Consider the following 17,393-nt stretch of genomic DNA (forward strand, 5'->3'; position numbering starts at 1 on the left):
CGCTAAGGCCATCCCCACGCCTCCACTACTCGCTTTCAAACAGCCGCCTAACCTCAAACAGACCATCGTTCGCAGCAAATTACCCAGCTTTCAGGAGAACAGCGACCACGACACCACACAACCCTGCCACAGCAACCTCTGCAAGACATGCCAGATCATCAACACAGATACCATCATCACACGTGAGGACACCACCCACCAGGTACATGGTACATACTCATGTGACTCGGCCAACGTTGTCTACCTCATACGTTGCAGGAAAGGATGCCCCGGAGCATGGTACATCGGCGAGACCATGCAGACACTGCGACAATGGATGAACGGACACCGTGCAACAATCACCAGGCAGGAGTGTTCCCTCCCAGTCGGGGAACACTTCAGCAGTCAAGGACATTCAGCCTCCGATCTTCGGGTAAGCATTCTCCAAGGTGGCCTTCGAGACACACGACAACGCAAAATCGTCGAGCAGAAACTGATAGCCAAGTTCCGCACTCATGAGGACGGCCTCAACCGAGATCTTGGGTTCATGTCACGCTACATGTAACCCCACCTGATGCAGGGTCATCCAGACTCGAGTCGACAATGGCTTGTTCTCTCTACACAGATGCGGCCGGACCTGCTGTGATTTCCAGCCAAAAAAAATGTTTTTTGTCTGTTTTTTTGTTTTTCATACAGACCCCAGCATCTGCAATATTTGACCCCTTGTGACCCCACCTCATTGTTCTTTGATGTAATGTTTCCCTGACTGACCTGTTTGGACACCATTCACACCTTTGACTGCTGTGATTATCTCTCTGCCGAGGTGCGATAAATGGCAGTTGGAAAGGTTACCTGTAAACATCTGACATGATTCTCTGACTATATAAGCTGTGTCTTTATGCATTTCTCCACTTCACCTGAAGAAGGAGCAGCACTCCGAAAGCTTGTGATTTCAAATAAAGCTGTTGGACTATAACCTGGTGTTGTGTGACTTCTTACATTTGTCCACCCCAGTCCAACTCCAGCATCTCCACACCATATTTAAGAAGGAGATAGATAGATTTCTAGACACAAAAGGCATCAAGGGGTATGGGGAGAGAGCGGGAATATGGTATTGAAACAGAGGATCAACCATGGTCATATTGAATGGTGGAGCAGGCTTGAAGGGCCGAATGGCCTACTGCTCCTATTTTTCTATGTTTCTAACCCTTTCCACCTTGTTTGTTGCATCTCTAACTCTATTTTTCCAACAATGGTTATCAGAGTGAACATCACAAATGTACAATCACTTAGTTTCAACATTACGACAGAGCGGCGGCACTAGCTGGGTTCAACATAACATGATAACTCAATTCAACATTACAGTTCCACAGTCGTATAGAGGTTTACTCAGGAACTGGTTTTGAGCTTGGATGCTCAAGTCTCATAAAACAGTCATAAGCACATGGGCATTTGATCTCACAGGCTGTGCCATCTGGATTTGAACATTTTAACCATAACAATGTTCTGCTTTTTAAACAAATTTCCAAGTGTCAGCAAGATTGAATCTTGACTCACCACCACCACCTTCTTGAGGGCAATAAGGGATGGGCAATAAATGCTGGCCTTGCCAGCGATGCCCACATCCCAGGAACAAATAAAAAAAATAACTTGGAGTGGGTGAAGCAGAGAGCATTGAAGCATTTAAAGGGAGACTTGATGCACTCAAGAGGGAGAAGGAAATAGAGGGATATGGGGATAGGGTAGGAAGAAGTAGTTAGAGTTGGAAAAGGCTCGTGTTTGCTCTAAACACCAGCTGGGCCGAATGGCCTGTATCTGTGCTGTAGATTCAATGTAATTCTATGCTTTGTATGTGCATCAAGCATTCATAGAATCATAGAATAGTACAGCACAGAAGGAGGCCATTTGGCCCACCGAGTCAGTGCCGGCTCTTTCGAATTGCAATCCAGTTAGTCCCAGTCCCCCTGCTCTTTCCTCATATCCCTGCAATTTTTTCTCCTTCAAGAATTTATCCAATTCCCTTTTGAATGCTACTATTGAATCTGTATCCACCACCCTATCAGGCAGTGCATTCCAAATCCTAAACACATGCGTTGCAGTGTTGGCTCTTGGTCTGTTTATTTTGTATTACGGTGTAAATATACAGTATACATACAAACATCATTTTTGAAATTTGCTCTCAGGATGTGGACAACATTGTTAAGGCTTCCTCAGAGCATCATCACAAAAAGTATCTTGTTCTTGCTGATTATAATCAGGTTTAGCATTGATGCATTGGAAGGAAATCTATTTAGGTTGTACATTATTTAGAAATGTTATGAATGCTGTTACTTCGGTTTTGCAATAATATAACTGACATTGGCGTTAGTAGCAAGTGTATTTGAAGATACCAAAATTAAACAAACTGAACATATAGAAAGGACACTCACTGTCAATGGGACGAGTCATAAAATGCACCCTGTCCCGATCCAATTTGTCACATGCTGTTCAGAACGTATGGCTCAATCTGAATGTCACAAAAGATATTTATAAATAATGCATTTGTGTGCATCAAGTTAAACACCAGGGTACCAGTAATAACAGCATTCATTTCAGGACTGCCCATTCTACTGGATCATTCATAAACTATCCTGCCAAGCAGTTAGAACATCCAATGTTGCAGCAAAATAAAATATTGGGCCGATGATTTAATTGACATAATCAAGTTAGTTTTTAATGTCCCTGTAATCAATTGGCTAAAAACATTGAACTTTGAAGCCAGTCTTCAACCAATCACATGTCAAATTGTACTGAGGTGGATCCCAACTCAGGAATGGGGGTCAGATCACGAGCTATGCTCAAAGGGAAAATGCTCTTTGGCCCATTTGATCTCATTGTTTCTGAATACCAATCCTACCATCTCCCCATTACAGCATCTAGGTTTTTCTTAAATGCACCCTGATATACCTATCAATTCATCCAATGAAAAGCGACGAGTTAAGAAAGTAACTATAGGTTTTTATTGGCTAAATAACAGAGCCCACCCTCGTGGGTGATCGGATCCAACAAGGAGGAATACCAGCCAGTCGACCACCTTTATACCTGGGCAGGTAGGTGGAGCCATGGGCGGAGTCAGCAGTGGTCAGCCCAGGTATAACAGTGTGACAAGAGGCGACCTCATATAGTGATACAACAGTGTGAACAGTGATAACCATAGAGTAACGATATAACAGTGATAACTATAGTGTAACGATAGTGAACGATAAAAGTGGTTTACTACACACCCTTGTTGCAGTTAGTAATCTCCCCTAAGTAAAGAAACATGCCGTAATGTTAAATTTGCCCCTTTGTACCCCTGAACTTGTGCCATCTTGTCCGGCTGCCCTGGCATGTCTGAACGTATCACTTGCTCTATGCCAATAGGCTTGTGAAACATTTTATAAGCTCCCTCTGAGATGCCTCTTCCTGAGGATGAAAAGCCCTAACATCATATAATTCTTTGTAGCTCTTTCATCTGACACCAAGGATCAACCTTATGGTTCTTCTCTTCACTGCTTGTGCGGCCTGAATGCTGTTAAGTCTGTGTGTTATAGTGATAATTACTACACAGACTACAAGAGTAAATTCAACAGGTCTTTACTGGTTGGAGGTTGGGACTATACTGAATACAATATTAATACACAGTGCTTATATACCGGTGTGGTCACCACCGGTATTACGTATACAGCAGCCAGAGAAAGTAGTACATCTCTTAAGGTGGAACAGGCTTAAGTTCTCTTAAGGTGGAACAGGTTACATACACCACAATCCTCCCTTTTTAGCTTAACAGTCATATCCCCATTTAACATAACATACCTGTAATAACATATATACATATATAACTTCAGGTATAACAGTTCAAAGGTTCAGTCTCTCAGGAGGCTTTCTGATGCGGCTTGGATAACGCCGCTCAGTAGTCTCTGATTCTTGTTGTTGAGGTGCCTCCTCTATTTGGTTTCCAATGTATTGGGTGTCATCATCATCAAGTACATTCCCTGCCGAGGTAGATGCCTCAGGTTCATTAACGTCTTCCACAGTTGTCTCTGTCACAACCATGGGTTCGACCCTTGCTCTCGACTCTACCAGTTGATCCGCATGACGCCTTATCACATTATGACCAATATCTACTGTGTACATCAGAGGTCCTTGTCTGGCCTGAATTGTTCCGGACTGCCATTTTTCATTTCCATAGCCCCTTGCCAACACTGGTTGTCCTACGTCGAAAGTTCGAGTGGTCTTGTTGTTAATCACAGAAATCACAGAAATCACAGAAACCCCACAGTGCAGATAGAGGCCATTTCGGCCCATCGAGCCTGCACCGACACATATCCCACCCGATCCCCGTAACCCCTACACCAACACATGTCCCACCCTATCCCTGTAACCCCACGTATTTAATCCCCCTAACACTAAGGGTCAATTTATCATAGCCAATCAACCTAACCTGTTTGTTTTCCACTTCCCTCCGCACATTTGGTTTTAACAAGTCCAACTTGGACCGCAACCTCCTGTTATAAAACATCATGGCAGGACTTTGGTTAGTCACTGCATGATCGGCGTTTCGATATGACATCAGGAACTTGTCGACCTTGTGTTGCAGCGGAATCTGATCATCGTTCATGGCCTTAATTGCCTTTTTGAACATCTGGACAAATCTTTCAGCCAACCCGTTTGTCACCGGATGATATGGGGCAGAGGTATAATGTTTTACTCCATTCTACTTTAAGAATTGTCGGAATTCTTCCGATACAAACTGTGGTCCGTTGTCCGAACAGATCTGTTCTGGCAATCCGTTCCTTGTGAATATTGTTCTTAACACCGCAATTGTCTTTTCTGAGGTAGTGGTATTCATCTTGATGACTTCTGGCCATTTGGAATGTGCGTCCACCGCGATTAGGAACATGGAGTCCATGAATGGACCAGCAAAGTCAATGTGTACGCGTTGCCATGGGGCTGAAGGCCATTCCCATGGGTGTAGCGGTGCTATCGGAGGTGCATTTTGCACTTTTTGGCACCCAGCGCAGCTTTTCGTTAACTCCTCAATCTGTTGGTCAATGCCCGGCCACCATACATAAGCCCTAGCAAGACTTTTCATTTTAACTCCCCCCAGATGACCTTCATGCAGTTCGTTTAAAACTCTTTCCCTTAACTTGGGAGGAATAATCACTCTTGTCCCGTACATCAAGGTACCATGGCAGACGGACAGCTGGTCTCGCCTTGCCGAAAATGCCGGTAGCAGAGGATCACCCCGTGTTGGCCATCCTTTCACTGTCACCTCGTAGACTCTGGACAGTGTCGGGTCGCTCCTGGTTTCTCTTTCAATACTTGCATTGGTGACTGGTAAACACTCGATGATGGCCGAATGAAATAACTCAACAGGGTCAACTTTCGTCGTGTCTTCTTCTTCAGGTAGTGGCAGGCGCGACAGCCCATCAGCATTGCCGTGCTGTTTCGTACCTTTGAATTCTATTTGATATTGATGTGCCCCTAGGAAAAGAGACCATCTCTGGAGACGCTGTGCTGTCATCACCGAAACACCCTTCTTAGGGTTAAAAATGGATACCAACGGTTGATGGTCTGTCAGAAGTGTGAATTTTTGGCCCTGCAGGTAATGATTAAACTTCTTCACTCCCCATACAAGGCTAAGAGCCTCCCTATCGATCTGCGCATAGTTGCGCTCAGCGGAGGTCAATGATCTGGATGCAAACGCAACTGGCCTTTCCGTGCCATTTGGCAACTTGTGTGAGAGTACTGCCCCAATACCATATGGAGAAGCATCACAAGCCAACCGAATAGGCAGTGTCGGGTTGAAGTGAGCCAACACTTCCTCTGAGGTGATCAATTCTTTGCTTTTGCAAAATGCCTTCTTACAGTTTTCGCCCCATTCCCATGGTACCCCTTTCTGTAAAAGAGTGTTTAACGGGTGCAGTACCGTGGATAGATTTGGCAGAAATTTATGGTAATAGTTAATTAATCCTAGAAACGACCTCAACTGAGAGACATTCTCTGGAGCAGGAGCCTTTACAACTGCCTCAGTCTTGTCAGGAGACTTATGAAGCCCCTCCTGGTCAATGACATGGCCACAGTACGAGATCCGCTTCTGGAAGAACTCACATTTCTGCCGATTTACTCTAAGTCCATACTCTTTCAGTCTGTTGAGCACCAGTTCCAAGTTTGCGAGATGTTGTTCATCACCATCACCTGTGATCAGAATATCGTCCAGGTAACATTGTGTGCCTGGAATTCCCTGTAATACCTGCTCCATGGCCCTCTGCCAAATTGCTGGAGCCGATGCCACTCCAAAAACCAGCCTATTGTACTGGTACAACCCTCGATGCGTGTTGATCGTGAGGTATTGGCGTGACTCTTCCTCAACCTCCATCTGCAAGTACGCCTGCGCCAGGTCTATCTTGGTGAAGTGTTTCCCGCCAGACAGTGAAGCGAAAATATCCTCAATCCGTGGAAGCGGATACTGCACCGTGTGAAGCACCGGATTAACGGTGATTTTGAAGTCTCCACAGATGCGAACCTTCCCTGGATCTCCTGGCTTGTTGCTCGCAGGACGTTTCATAACGGGAACAATGGGCGTAGCCCACTCACTCCAATCTACCTTAGACAGCACACCTGAACGTTCTAGTGCTTCCAGTTCCGCTTCAACAGTAGGTCGTATTGCATAGGGTACCGGTCTGGCTTTAAAAAATTTTGGTTGTGCATGTTCATCAATCTTGATGTTTGCCGTAATTCCTCTCAGTGTTCACAGTCCCTGCTGGAACACCTCTTTAGCATCATCCAATATTCTGGACAATCGTTTAGATTTGACATCTGTTTCCCCGGAATCTACCGTTAGTGCCTTCAAGGAGTGCCAGTCCATATTCATTTTCCTAATCCACTCCCATCCTAGTAGTGGTGGACCTCCTTCAGGTAGCACATATAAGTCCATTACTTGGCTTTCTTCGCCCTTGTGGACCACCTCTACCTCTATTTTTCCGATGGGGTACACTCTTTGCCCCGTGTATGTTTTCAATATAATCTCCGTATCCTGTAGGGGAATATGTTGGAATAACCTTCTGTAATCTTTCTTATTCATGACCGTCAATGCCGATCCAGTGTTCAATTCCAATTTTACTTGGACTCCTGCTATCTGAAGAGTGACCCAAATTGTCTGGAGATCTGCATCCTTACCAACGTTGTGTACTCTTAAGCTATCCAGTTCATTACTGCTAGTGTCTGAATCTGACTTCTGTTCGGTCAAACTGTTCTTTGTCGCCTTGTGTACCTTTGCGTATTTTCCTTGCGGTGACTTTTTGTTGCTGGTCTTCGTTCCTGACCGGTATACTTTAGCTATGTGGCCAAGCCTGCCACACGTTCTGCATTCTTGGTTTTTAAACCAACACTGGTTCTGATCGTGCGTTGTCTTTCCACAACGATAACATTTGACAGAACTCAAACCCAATTTGTTTGTACCGAGTTCCGGTGACCGTAGCTGCATTACTGCCGTGCCTCTCGCTGCGGCTTCGTGTGCTGCTGCCATAGTGAGCGCCTTCTCAAGCGACAGCTCATTCTCCTCGAGCAGTCGCTTTTGTGTATACTGTTTAAATAAACCACACACAAATTTATCTCGTAGTGCCTCTGTCAGTCCCGTTCCAAACTGACAATATTTTGCTAGCTTACGTAATTCCATCAAATATTCAGCATTGCTTTCATTCTGCAGCTGCCTTCTGTCGTAAAATTTAAATCGTTCCGCTAGCATCAGCGGCGTGGGGTTTAGATGATTTTTCAGGACAGTAACAATCTCATCGAACGTCTTATCTGCCGGTTCATCTGGTGATAACAGGTGTTTCAATTGCCCGTATGTCTTCGCACCCATTAAATTTAATAATGTTAGTGCTTTATCTGCATCAGGAATTTTATTTGCCTTACAATAATTTTGTATGCGTTCTACATACATGGCCCAATCTTCGATGTCACTATCAAAGGTATTAATGTTCCCATGTTTAGGCATCGTTGCAATTTATTGTATTTTTATGTTATCCAAGGTGGCGGCTTCCCGCTCTTGTCGTCGTCCTCCGCCCACAAAATGGCGGTTTTCCCGCGCTTGGCGGTCTTCAACCGTCCCCCGACGCTGTCTCCGCTTCACCGCGGCTCTCGCGCCTTCAGTTTCCCCAGACGCTGCGCCTTTTAGCCCGAATGCGGCCCTTATCTCCGGTCGCGATCGATGTCCCCGCACTGCGCCTCTCGCTCGAAAGCGGCCCGGCCCTTATCTCCGGTCGCGATTGATCTCACCGCCCTTATTCCTCCGTCTTCCCAGCCCCGTCTGTACAGCCAACGCGGTTGACTTTCTGTCGCGTCGCTGCCCGGCTTACCCACCACCGAGGTAGAAAAGAAGAAAGCTGACAGTCGCTGATGGAGGCTTCGAGGTCAGGATGTCTTCTGCACTCCGGTTTCTCGATGCCTGCCGCTCGACGTGTCTTCCAGTAGGGTGATGAGGGTGGAAACCTCTCTTCGACGCCCTGTCTGTGGACGAAGCCGCCGTGGAAATAACTGCCGCAGGGTAAGAATCGGACTCGTCGCCACTGTTAAGTCTGTGTGTTATAGTGATAATTACTACACAGACTACAGGAGTAAATTCAACAGGTCTTTACTGGTTGGAGGTCGGGACTATACTAAATACAATATTAATACACAGTGCTTATATACCGGTGTGGTCACCACCGGTATTACGTATACAGCAGCCAGAGAAAGTAGTACATCTCTTAAGGTGGAACAGGCTTAAGTTCTCTTAAGGTGGAACAGGTTACATACACCACAAATGCCTCCCCATAATTCGCAACCAGGCCTCTATGCGGTGTTCTGGGTATGGTCTGACCAGGGTGCCGTACAGCTTCTTGGACTTTGAACTCAACCAATTTTGGAATATAACCTGGCACCTGATTTGCTTTGTTTATTGCTTCTTCACACGGTTTGGACATCTTCTTAGGCAGTCCCTCGGAACCGAGGATGACTTGCTTCCACCTTAAAAATGAGTTCTCAGGTGACTGATCAGTCCAATGTGGGACCTACAGTCACTGTCACAGGTGGGGCAGACGGTGGTTGAAGGGGCGGGTGGGTGGGTTGCTTGGGTTGACGTGTGCTCCTTGCGCTGCCTGCGCTTGGCTTCCGCTTCCTCCCAGCGAAGAGACTCGAGGTGTTCGGCGTCTTCCCGGATGCTTCTCCTCCACTTTGTGCGGTCTTGGGCCAGGGATTCCCAGCTGTCGGTGGGGATGTTACACTATTTCAAGAGGCTTTGAGGGTGTCCGATGGATGGGTCACATTGCCCGCATGCCCGATACGAGACTCCCAAAACAAGTGCTCTACTCGGAGCTCCGGCATGGCAAGAGAGCCCCAGGTGGGCAGAGGAAATGCTTCAAGGACACTCTCAAAGCCTCCTTGAAAAAGTGTAACATCCCCACCGACACCTGAGAATCCCTGGCCCAAGACCGTACAAGTGGAGGAGCAGCATCCGGGAAGGTGCCGAACACCTCGGGTATCTTCGCCGGGAGCAAGCAGAAGCCAAGCGCAGGCAGCGCAAGGAGCGCACGTCAACCCAAGCACCCCACCCACCCGTCCCTTCAACCACCGTCTGCCCCCACCTGTGACAGAGACTGTAGGTCCCACATTGGACTCATCAGTCATCTGCAAACTCATTCTTAATGTGGAAGCAAGTTATCCTTGGTTCCGAAGGACTGCCTAAGAAGAAGAAGAAGAAGAAGATAATGGCCAGATAATCTCTTTTACTGATGTAGGTTGAGGGATAAATATTGGCCAGGACACTAGGAAGAAGTCCCCTGCTCTTCTTCAAAATAGTGCCATGGGATCTTTTACGACCACCTGAGAGAGCAGACGGGGCCTCGGTTTAACGTCTCATCTGAAAGATGGCACCTCTGGCAGTGCAGTACTGCCCTGAAGTGGCAGCCTAGGGGCGGGACTATGAACCCACAACCTTCTGACTCAGTAGGCAAGAGTGCTACCCACTGCACCACGACAGACAGAGATGCAATAAGGTGTTATGGAAATAGTAGTCTTTCTTTCTTTCAGTAACTGCTGTCGCAAGTTAAGGGTACGTACGGTTTTAAAAAGAATATGCCACAAAACAATTCTGGGAAGAGAGTATTTGTAGTAAAATTCGGGGTTAATTCTTCCAGTTCCTGACAGACAAAATGAACCCCAAAAAGGTGCGAACATGCCAGACATGTCGGCATTGAATTTGAATATCAATTTTGTAATCAGCGGTGATGAATGGGGTTTGGAACATGAACTGAAAATGACCACCTCTGTTTTTGACTACCTCCCTATCACCAGCCAGGGGGAAAAAAATCAAGGCCGTTATCCAGCTCTAAAATTTAATATTAACAGTGTAAGCAGTAAAATAAAAATCAATTTATATCATACAATCATCTTCGTTCTTGTCCTTGCCTTTAACATTTAAGGATTCTAGACACGTAAAATCTGAGTTTGCCTCAGCTGATTTAGAGTACATATATCTCTAACTAGGAATTTACATTGCAATGAGAATTGCATTAAGAAGGCATCAAAGGATAAATATGATTTAAAGATTATGGATGAAGTTGTGGCTAAGGAGGAAAATATTGATTCAGACCATTAAAATGATATATATTGGTAAAATAATGTCTTGCTAAAATTGTGAAAGCATGCTTTCCGATAATAAAAAAAAGTCATTAATTATTTTTAATGCTAAGGAATTGATTGCAGGAGATGATATCCCAGTTTGCCAGAACACCTTGAATGTTTTTAGTTATCAAAAAATCAGCATTTCTTTAGCACATCTCTGAAACAGATTTATTTTAGTATTACTACTGATTAAATGTTGCTCAGATACATTAAAGTTTATGAGTAAGTGACCGAAAAATATGTCGACTGCGTTTTCATTTGACAGTGATAAAATGCACTTTTTTTTTCTAATGGGTTGTAGAAATGAAAGTAATTTCTGCTTCATATATATCGTTCAGAACTCGAAACTCCAGATGATCTGACTAATGCTACGTGCGACATCATTCAACTTTGACCCGCTGTCTTCCTTCGCATGCTAATGTTATGATCCCAACCACCTGGTTTCTCTGCACATTCCGTCATCTCTGCCTGCATTTCGTTTTGTAACCCCTCAGTCTCATTTCTAACCAGATATTCATCCAGCTATTTTTAACAACAACAATAACTTCCATTTATACAGTGCCTTTAACAGAGAAAATTGTCCCAAGGCGTTTTCACAATCAGGCAGAAGGGGGCTGTCAAACCAGAGAGGGCGTGACCAAAAACCTGGTCAAAGAGGTGGGTTTCATGCAGGGTCTGAAAAAAGGAGGAGAAGGAGGTGGCGAAGCAGAGGGAGTTAGGAAGGGAATTCCAGAGCCTGGGTTCTAAGCGGCTGAAGGTACCGCCACCAGTGGTGGAGCGAAGGGATGTGGCTCAACATAGCAATAATTGTTCTTAGCTGAAACTCTATTCCATTGAATCCAATACTTTATTTCGTAGGGTGGATCTCCTTGTAATCTCCATAAACACACTGCCAGTAATGTGCCACCCAACCAGTTTGGTTTGAACTAAACGACTTAGTTTTGGAACAAATAGCTGCTGATGTATTTCGCATTTTCTCTTTTCCTCCTGAATGCGGTGACACGTTCTAGACTATAATAACGTAGGCACCAGCAATTCTTTGGCACTTTACCCACGTCTGATTGTCCAACGGGAGCCTGGGCACTGGTTGTCAGTGGGCTGTTAATCAAGGGAGGCATCACAGCTGAGCACAATCCTGTCCTCATCTGACATCTACACCCGCGTACTTTCCCACAGGGGTCACTGGATAGTGATTAGCAGCACAAGCCCGTAGCTCCCCTGATGTCCTGGCCAACATTTATCCCTCAACCAACACCACCAACAACAGATTCATCTCATTGCTGTCTCTGGGACCTTGCTATGTGAGAATTGTCTGCTGCGTTTGCCTACAACAACAACTTGCATTTATATAGCGCCTTTGACGTAGTAAATCGTCCCATGGCGCTTCGCGGGAGCGTTATAAAACAAAATTTGACCCCGAGCCGCACGAGAAGATATGAGGGCAGGTGACCAAAAGCTTGCTCAAAGAGGTAGGTTTTAAGGAGCGTCTTAAAGGAGGAAAGAGAGGTAGCGAGGCGGAGAGGTTTAGAGAGGAAATTCCAGAGCTTAGGGCCTAGGCAGCAGAAGGCACGGCCACCAATGGTTGAGCGATTATAATCAGGGATGCTCAAGAGACCAGAATTTGAGGAGCGCAGATATCTCGGGGGGTTTTGCGACTGGAGGAGATTGCAGAGATAGGGAGGGGAAAACAACAGTAACGCCCTTCAAAAGTTAATTCATTGGTTGTAAAATGCTTTGGAATGCCCTAAGGATGTAAAATGCACGATGCAAATGCGAGTCCTTTCTTTCTGTCTTCATTGATTTTCTTTTTTTAGCCTAGGAATGCTGTAGCTTGTTGGAGTAGTTCATCACTGCTTGGACTGAGATCACCTTGTTCAACAAAGGCCAACAAAGAAATAACCTGCATTTATACAGTGCCTTACCAAGCCCTCAGAATGTCCCTTCTAAAGTGATTTACAACCAATGGATTACTTCCGAAGTGCAGCCCCTACTCTTATTTAGGAAAATGCAGTTACTAATACGTGCACGGCAAGATCCCACCAACAGCGAGTGCAAATTAATGTTCAGATATTAAGCTTCAGGTGATGTTGGTTGAGGGAAGAACAATTACACCATCAGGAGAACGCGCTGCTCTTCAAAGCATGGAATGAGATCTTATATGCCCCCCCCCTGAGCAGGCCTGGGTTTAACAATTGATCCAAACGGCATCACCTCTGACAATGCTGTTAGCTCCTGAGATTAAGAGTCATTCTCAATTACATGCTTAAATTAATAGTGGGGTTTGAACACGCAACCTTCTGTTTCAGAATCAATCACCGACAACTGAGACAACTGGGCATTTGATTGTCCTTGACTTTAGAGCGCACACTACACAATATGGTTCATTCGTCCAACAAGCCCTTAGGGGCTGAACATTTTTATCTTTTCGAATACAGAAACATTAAAGCCTCGGTCTTAAGTCAGGGCAGGAATCGTGGTGCTGGGGCAAAGACGGGCAGCTGGAACGTGGGGCCTTGGAGATTTTAATTCCTGGACCTCATTAACATTTCCTGACATTGACTCCCACCGCTGGCGGGCGGGGTCAACGTTCAGGGGGGGGGCGCGGGGTGTGTGTGTGTGTGTGTCAGTATGCCGCCGAGGACCACAGAAACGGAATTGTTGGGGGGGAATCGAGAGAGACCACAATCGGGGGGCGGGTGCGCAGTGAACTTCAAGGTAACCTTGTGGCGCCAAGAGGAATACTCTTATATCAAGGATCCTGGCTGGCACCAGCTTTCGTTGGCAGGTTTGAGACCATGTGGCTCTTAATTGGGCACATGGTTCAAATAGTGACATCACTGGGGTGCGACTTTGACATTTAAATTAGGCCTCCGCTCCTCTGGGACGGGCAGCCTTCCCGTACCTGATTTCAGACTTGTTAAAATGGTGGAGTGGGGGGACAGATGCACAAACCCCCCACCATCTTAATACCCCTCCCGCACCATTGTTACTGGGCAAAGGGTGTTAAAGATCCCCCATAAACGTTGCTGGTTTAAAGTGTGCACAGAGACTCCAATTACCCTTCCACTATAATGTCAGTAGGGTTAGTTGCACTGAAATAAATTCTACTTTCATCCAGGCATAAAAGAGTGTAATTTCCAAACGTGATAGAGTTCCCAACCTGTCCTTGATGCAGCATCATTACTAGAATCACTGTGGCTACAAGCAAAGAGGAATAGGGATTGTTTGAGCAGGACATGCTCATCATTTTAATGGTTGATAATCTGATCCCCAGCTTCTTGAGGCAAAAGTAGTTCTGAATGCCACATAATGAAAAGCTGAAGAATGATTTTTACTTTTCATGACTTGAGCCACAGATTTAAAGGGAGAAGCATACGCATTAGGCCTCTGACATTTGGCTCTTTGCAGGAATTCCATTTTTTGCCTCCTCTCCAATGCATATTGCAGACTATTAATGAGGTAATTTTAATATTGAAACTAATTTCTTGCTTGGATTGGCCGGATTTCATCATTCTGATGTGCACATAAGATGGAGAACAGCAGTTAAATGTTTATCTTCCAATAGATATTTTTATACTGTACAATTATTTTTTGAATTCTCTGTGTCCGTGGCTAGGGTTTTCTTGCTGTATGGAGAAAATGACACTTAGGTCCTGACATTATGTGGAGAGATATGAATGTGCAAATGCTTACCATATTTGCTTAGAATATTTGACTGAAGTTCCTCTCTCCACTGTTTTAGTGGTGGCATCTACTTGCTTTAGAGACAAATAGGTTATTACCGCATTAAAATAGTGGAGAGAGGAATGTTAGATGAACACATAAAGCAATAACGGCATATGTTAGTATCCGTTGATGTCAAATCAGGGCCTTAGACTTTGTTGGTAAAGATCTCATCCAACTATTACATAGACATTTTACTTCTATGTTGAACTGCCAACATTATGCAACTTGATTAGTGGGTTATTAATTATGGAGATAAATTGGCACTCTTCTGATCATTCATAGAATCATACATTACAACAGTGACTACACTTCAAAAGTACTTCATTGACTATAAAGCGCTTTGGGATGTCCGGTGGTCGTGAAAGGCGCTATATAAATGCAAGACTTTTTTTTTATTATTATAGAAGTTTATGGCGCAGAAGGAGGCCATTCAGTCCATCATGTCTGTGCTGGCTGCAAAAGAGCTATCCAGCCTAACCCCACTTACCAGCTCTTGGTCCATAGCCTTGTAGGTTACGGCACTTCAAGTGCATATCCAAGTACTTTTTAAATGTGATGAGGGTTTCGGCCTCTACCACCCTTTCAGGCAGTGAGTTCCAGACCTCCACCACCCTCTGGGTGAAGGGAAATTTCATCAGCTGCCCAGTGGTAATAGACCATATTGGGAGGGGGGAAGAAGACTGGTTGGGTGGGGGGAGGAAGGCTTGGGGGGAGAAGGTGGATAGAGAGATTTTACAGAACCTCACCTCCCAAGAATAAACGAGCAGGGTGGAGACACAGAAAACTGCACACACCCCATGGATGGAACAGGCCTAATGGAACATAGGAACATTAACAACAGGAGTAGGATGTTCAGCCCCTCCAGCCTGAGCCCCCCATTCAATTAGATCATGACTGATCTGTATCTCAACCCCATTTACCCGCCTTTGCTCCATATCCCTTGATACCCTTACCCTTTTACAGGCATAAACGGGCACAAAGCTTACCAATTTAGCAGTGGCATAAACCACTGCCAAATTCGTGGGGCCCATTTGTTAGATGTCTCAGTGTGAAGGAAGTGAAGAGTGACGGTACAAATAACTACACATGGGTATGATCTGGTGGCCATCACGGAAACATGGCTGCAAGATAATCATGACTAGGAACTAAACATACAAGGGTATTTGACAATTACGAAGGACAGACAGGAAGGAAAGGGAGGTGGGGTTGCTATGTTAATCAAGGATGAAATCACTGCAATAGTCAGAAATGATATTGGGTCAAAGGATCAGGATAGTGAAATAGTTTGGGTGGAGATAAGGAATAATAAGGGGAAAAAGTCACTAGTGGGCGTAGTCTATAGGCCTCCTAACAGTTGCAACTCTGTTGGTCGGAGTATAAATCAGGAAATAGTTGGGGCTTGTAATAAGGGAACAGCTATAATCATGGGGGATTTTAACTTTCATATTGACTGGACTAATCAAATTGGGCATGGCAGCCTTGAGGAAGAGTTCATAGAGTGTATTAGGGATGGGTTCCTTGAGCAGTATGTAACTGAACCAACCAGGGGGCAGGCAATCTTAGATCTGGTCCTGTGTAATGAGACAGGATTAATAAAAAATGTCCTAGTAAAGGATCCCCTTGGAATGAGTGACCATAATATGGTTGAATTCCAAATTCAGTTTGAGGATGAGAGAGTTGGATCTCAAACCAGCGTACTGAGCTTAAATAAAGGAGACTATGAAGGTATGAGAGTAGAATTGACTAAAGTGGACTGGGAAAACAGATTAAAGTGTAAGACGGTACAAGAGCAGTGGTCTACATTCAAGGAGATATTTCACATCTTTCAAGATAAATATATTTCACTGAGGAAAAAGGGGAATAAAAGAAAAGACAGCCATCCGTGGCTTAGTAAAGTAATAAAGGATAGTATCCCAGTGAAAACAAGGGCATATAAAGTAGCCAAATCTAGTGGGAGGATAAAAGATTGGGAAGCATTTAAAAGCCAGCAAACAATAACTAAAAGATTAATTAAGAAAGGGAAGATAGATTATGAAAGTAAACTAGCAAAAAATATAAAAACAGATAGCAAGAGTTTCTACAACTATATAAAAAGAAAAAGGGTGTCTAAAGTGAACGTTGGTCCCTTAGAGGATGGGACCGGGAAACTAGTGGTGGGGAACATGGAGATGGCAAAGATGCTGAACAAATATTTTATATCAGTCTTTACAGTAGAGGACACTAAAAATATCCCAACACTGGACAAACAGGGGGCAATGGGGGGGGGAGGAGCTAAACATGATTAAAATCACTAAGGAGATGGTACTCAGTAAAATAATGAGACTTAAGGCGGATAAATCCCCCGGACCTGATGGCCTACATCCTAGGATCTTGAGAGAAGTGGCGGTAGGGATTGTGGATGCATTGGTGATTATTTTCCAGAACTCCCTGGACTCAGGAAAGGTCCCGGCAGATTGGACAACTGCTAATGTAACACCCTTATTTAAGAAGGGAAGTAGACAAAAAGCTGGAAACTATAGACCAGTTAGCCTAACATCTGTGGTTGGCAAAATGTTGGAGTCCATTATTAAGGAAACAGTAACAGAGCATTTGGATAAACATAATTTAATAGGACAGAGTCAGCATGGTTTTATGAAGGGGAAGTCATGTTTGACAAATTTGTTCGAATTCTTTGAGGATGTAACATACAGGGTGGATAAAGGGGAACCAGTGGATGTAGTGTATTTGGACTTCCAAAAGGCATTTGACAAGGTTCCACACAAAAGATTACTGATCAAGATAAGGAATCACGGGATTGGGGGTAGTATACTGGCATGGGTGGAAGATTGGCTATCTAACAGAAAACAAAGAGTTGGGATAAATGGTTCATTCTCGGGCTGGCAATCAGTAACTAGTGGTGTTCCGCAGGGGTCAGTGCTGGGACCCCAACTCTTTACAATCTATATTAACGATTTGGAGGAAGGGACCGAGTGCAACATATCCAAGTTTGCCGACGATACAAA

Source organism: Somniosus microcephalus, chromosome 1 (genome assembly GCF_052327205.1).
Source record: "Somniosus microcephalus isolate GS21.2 chromosome 1, FLI_Smic_1.0, whole genome shotgun sequence".
In the NCBI taxonomy this organism is placed as follows: Eukaryota; Metazoa; Chordata; class Chondrichthyes; order Squaliformes; family Somniosidae; genus Somniosus; species Somniosus microcephalus.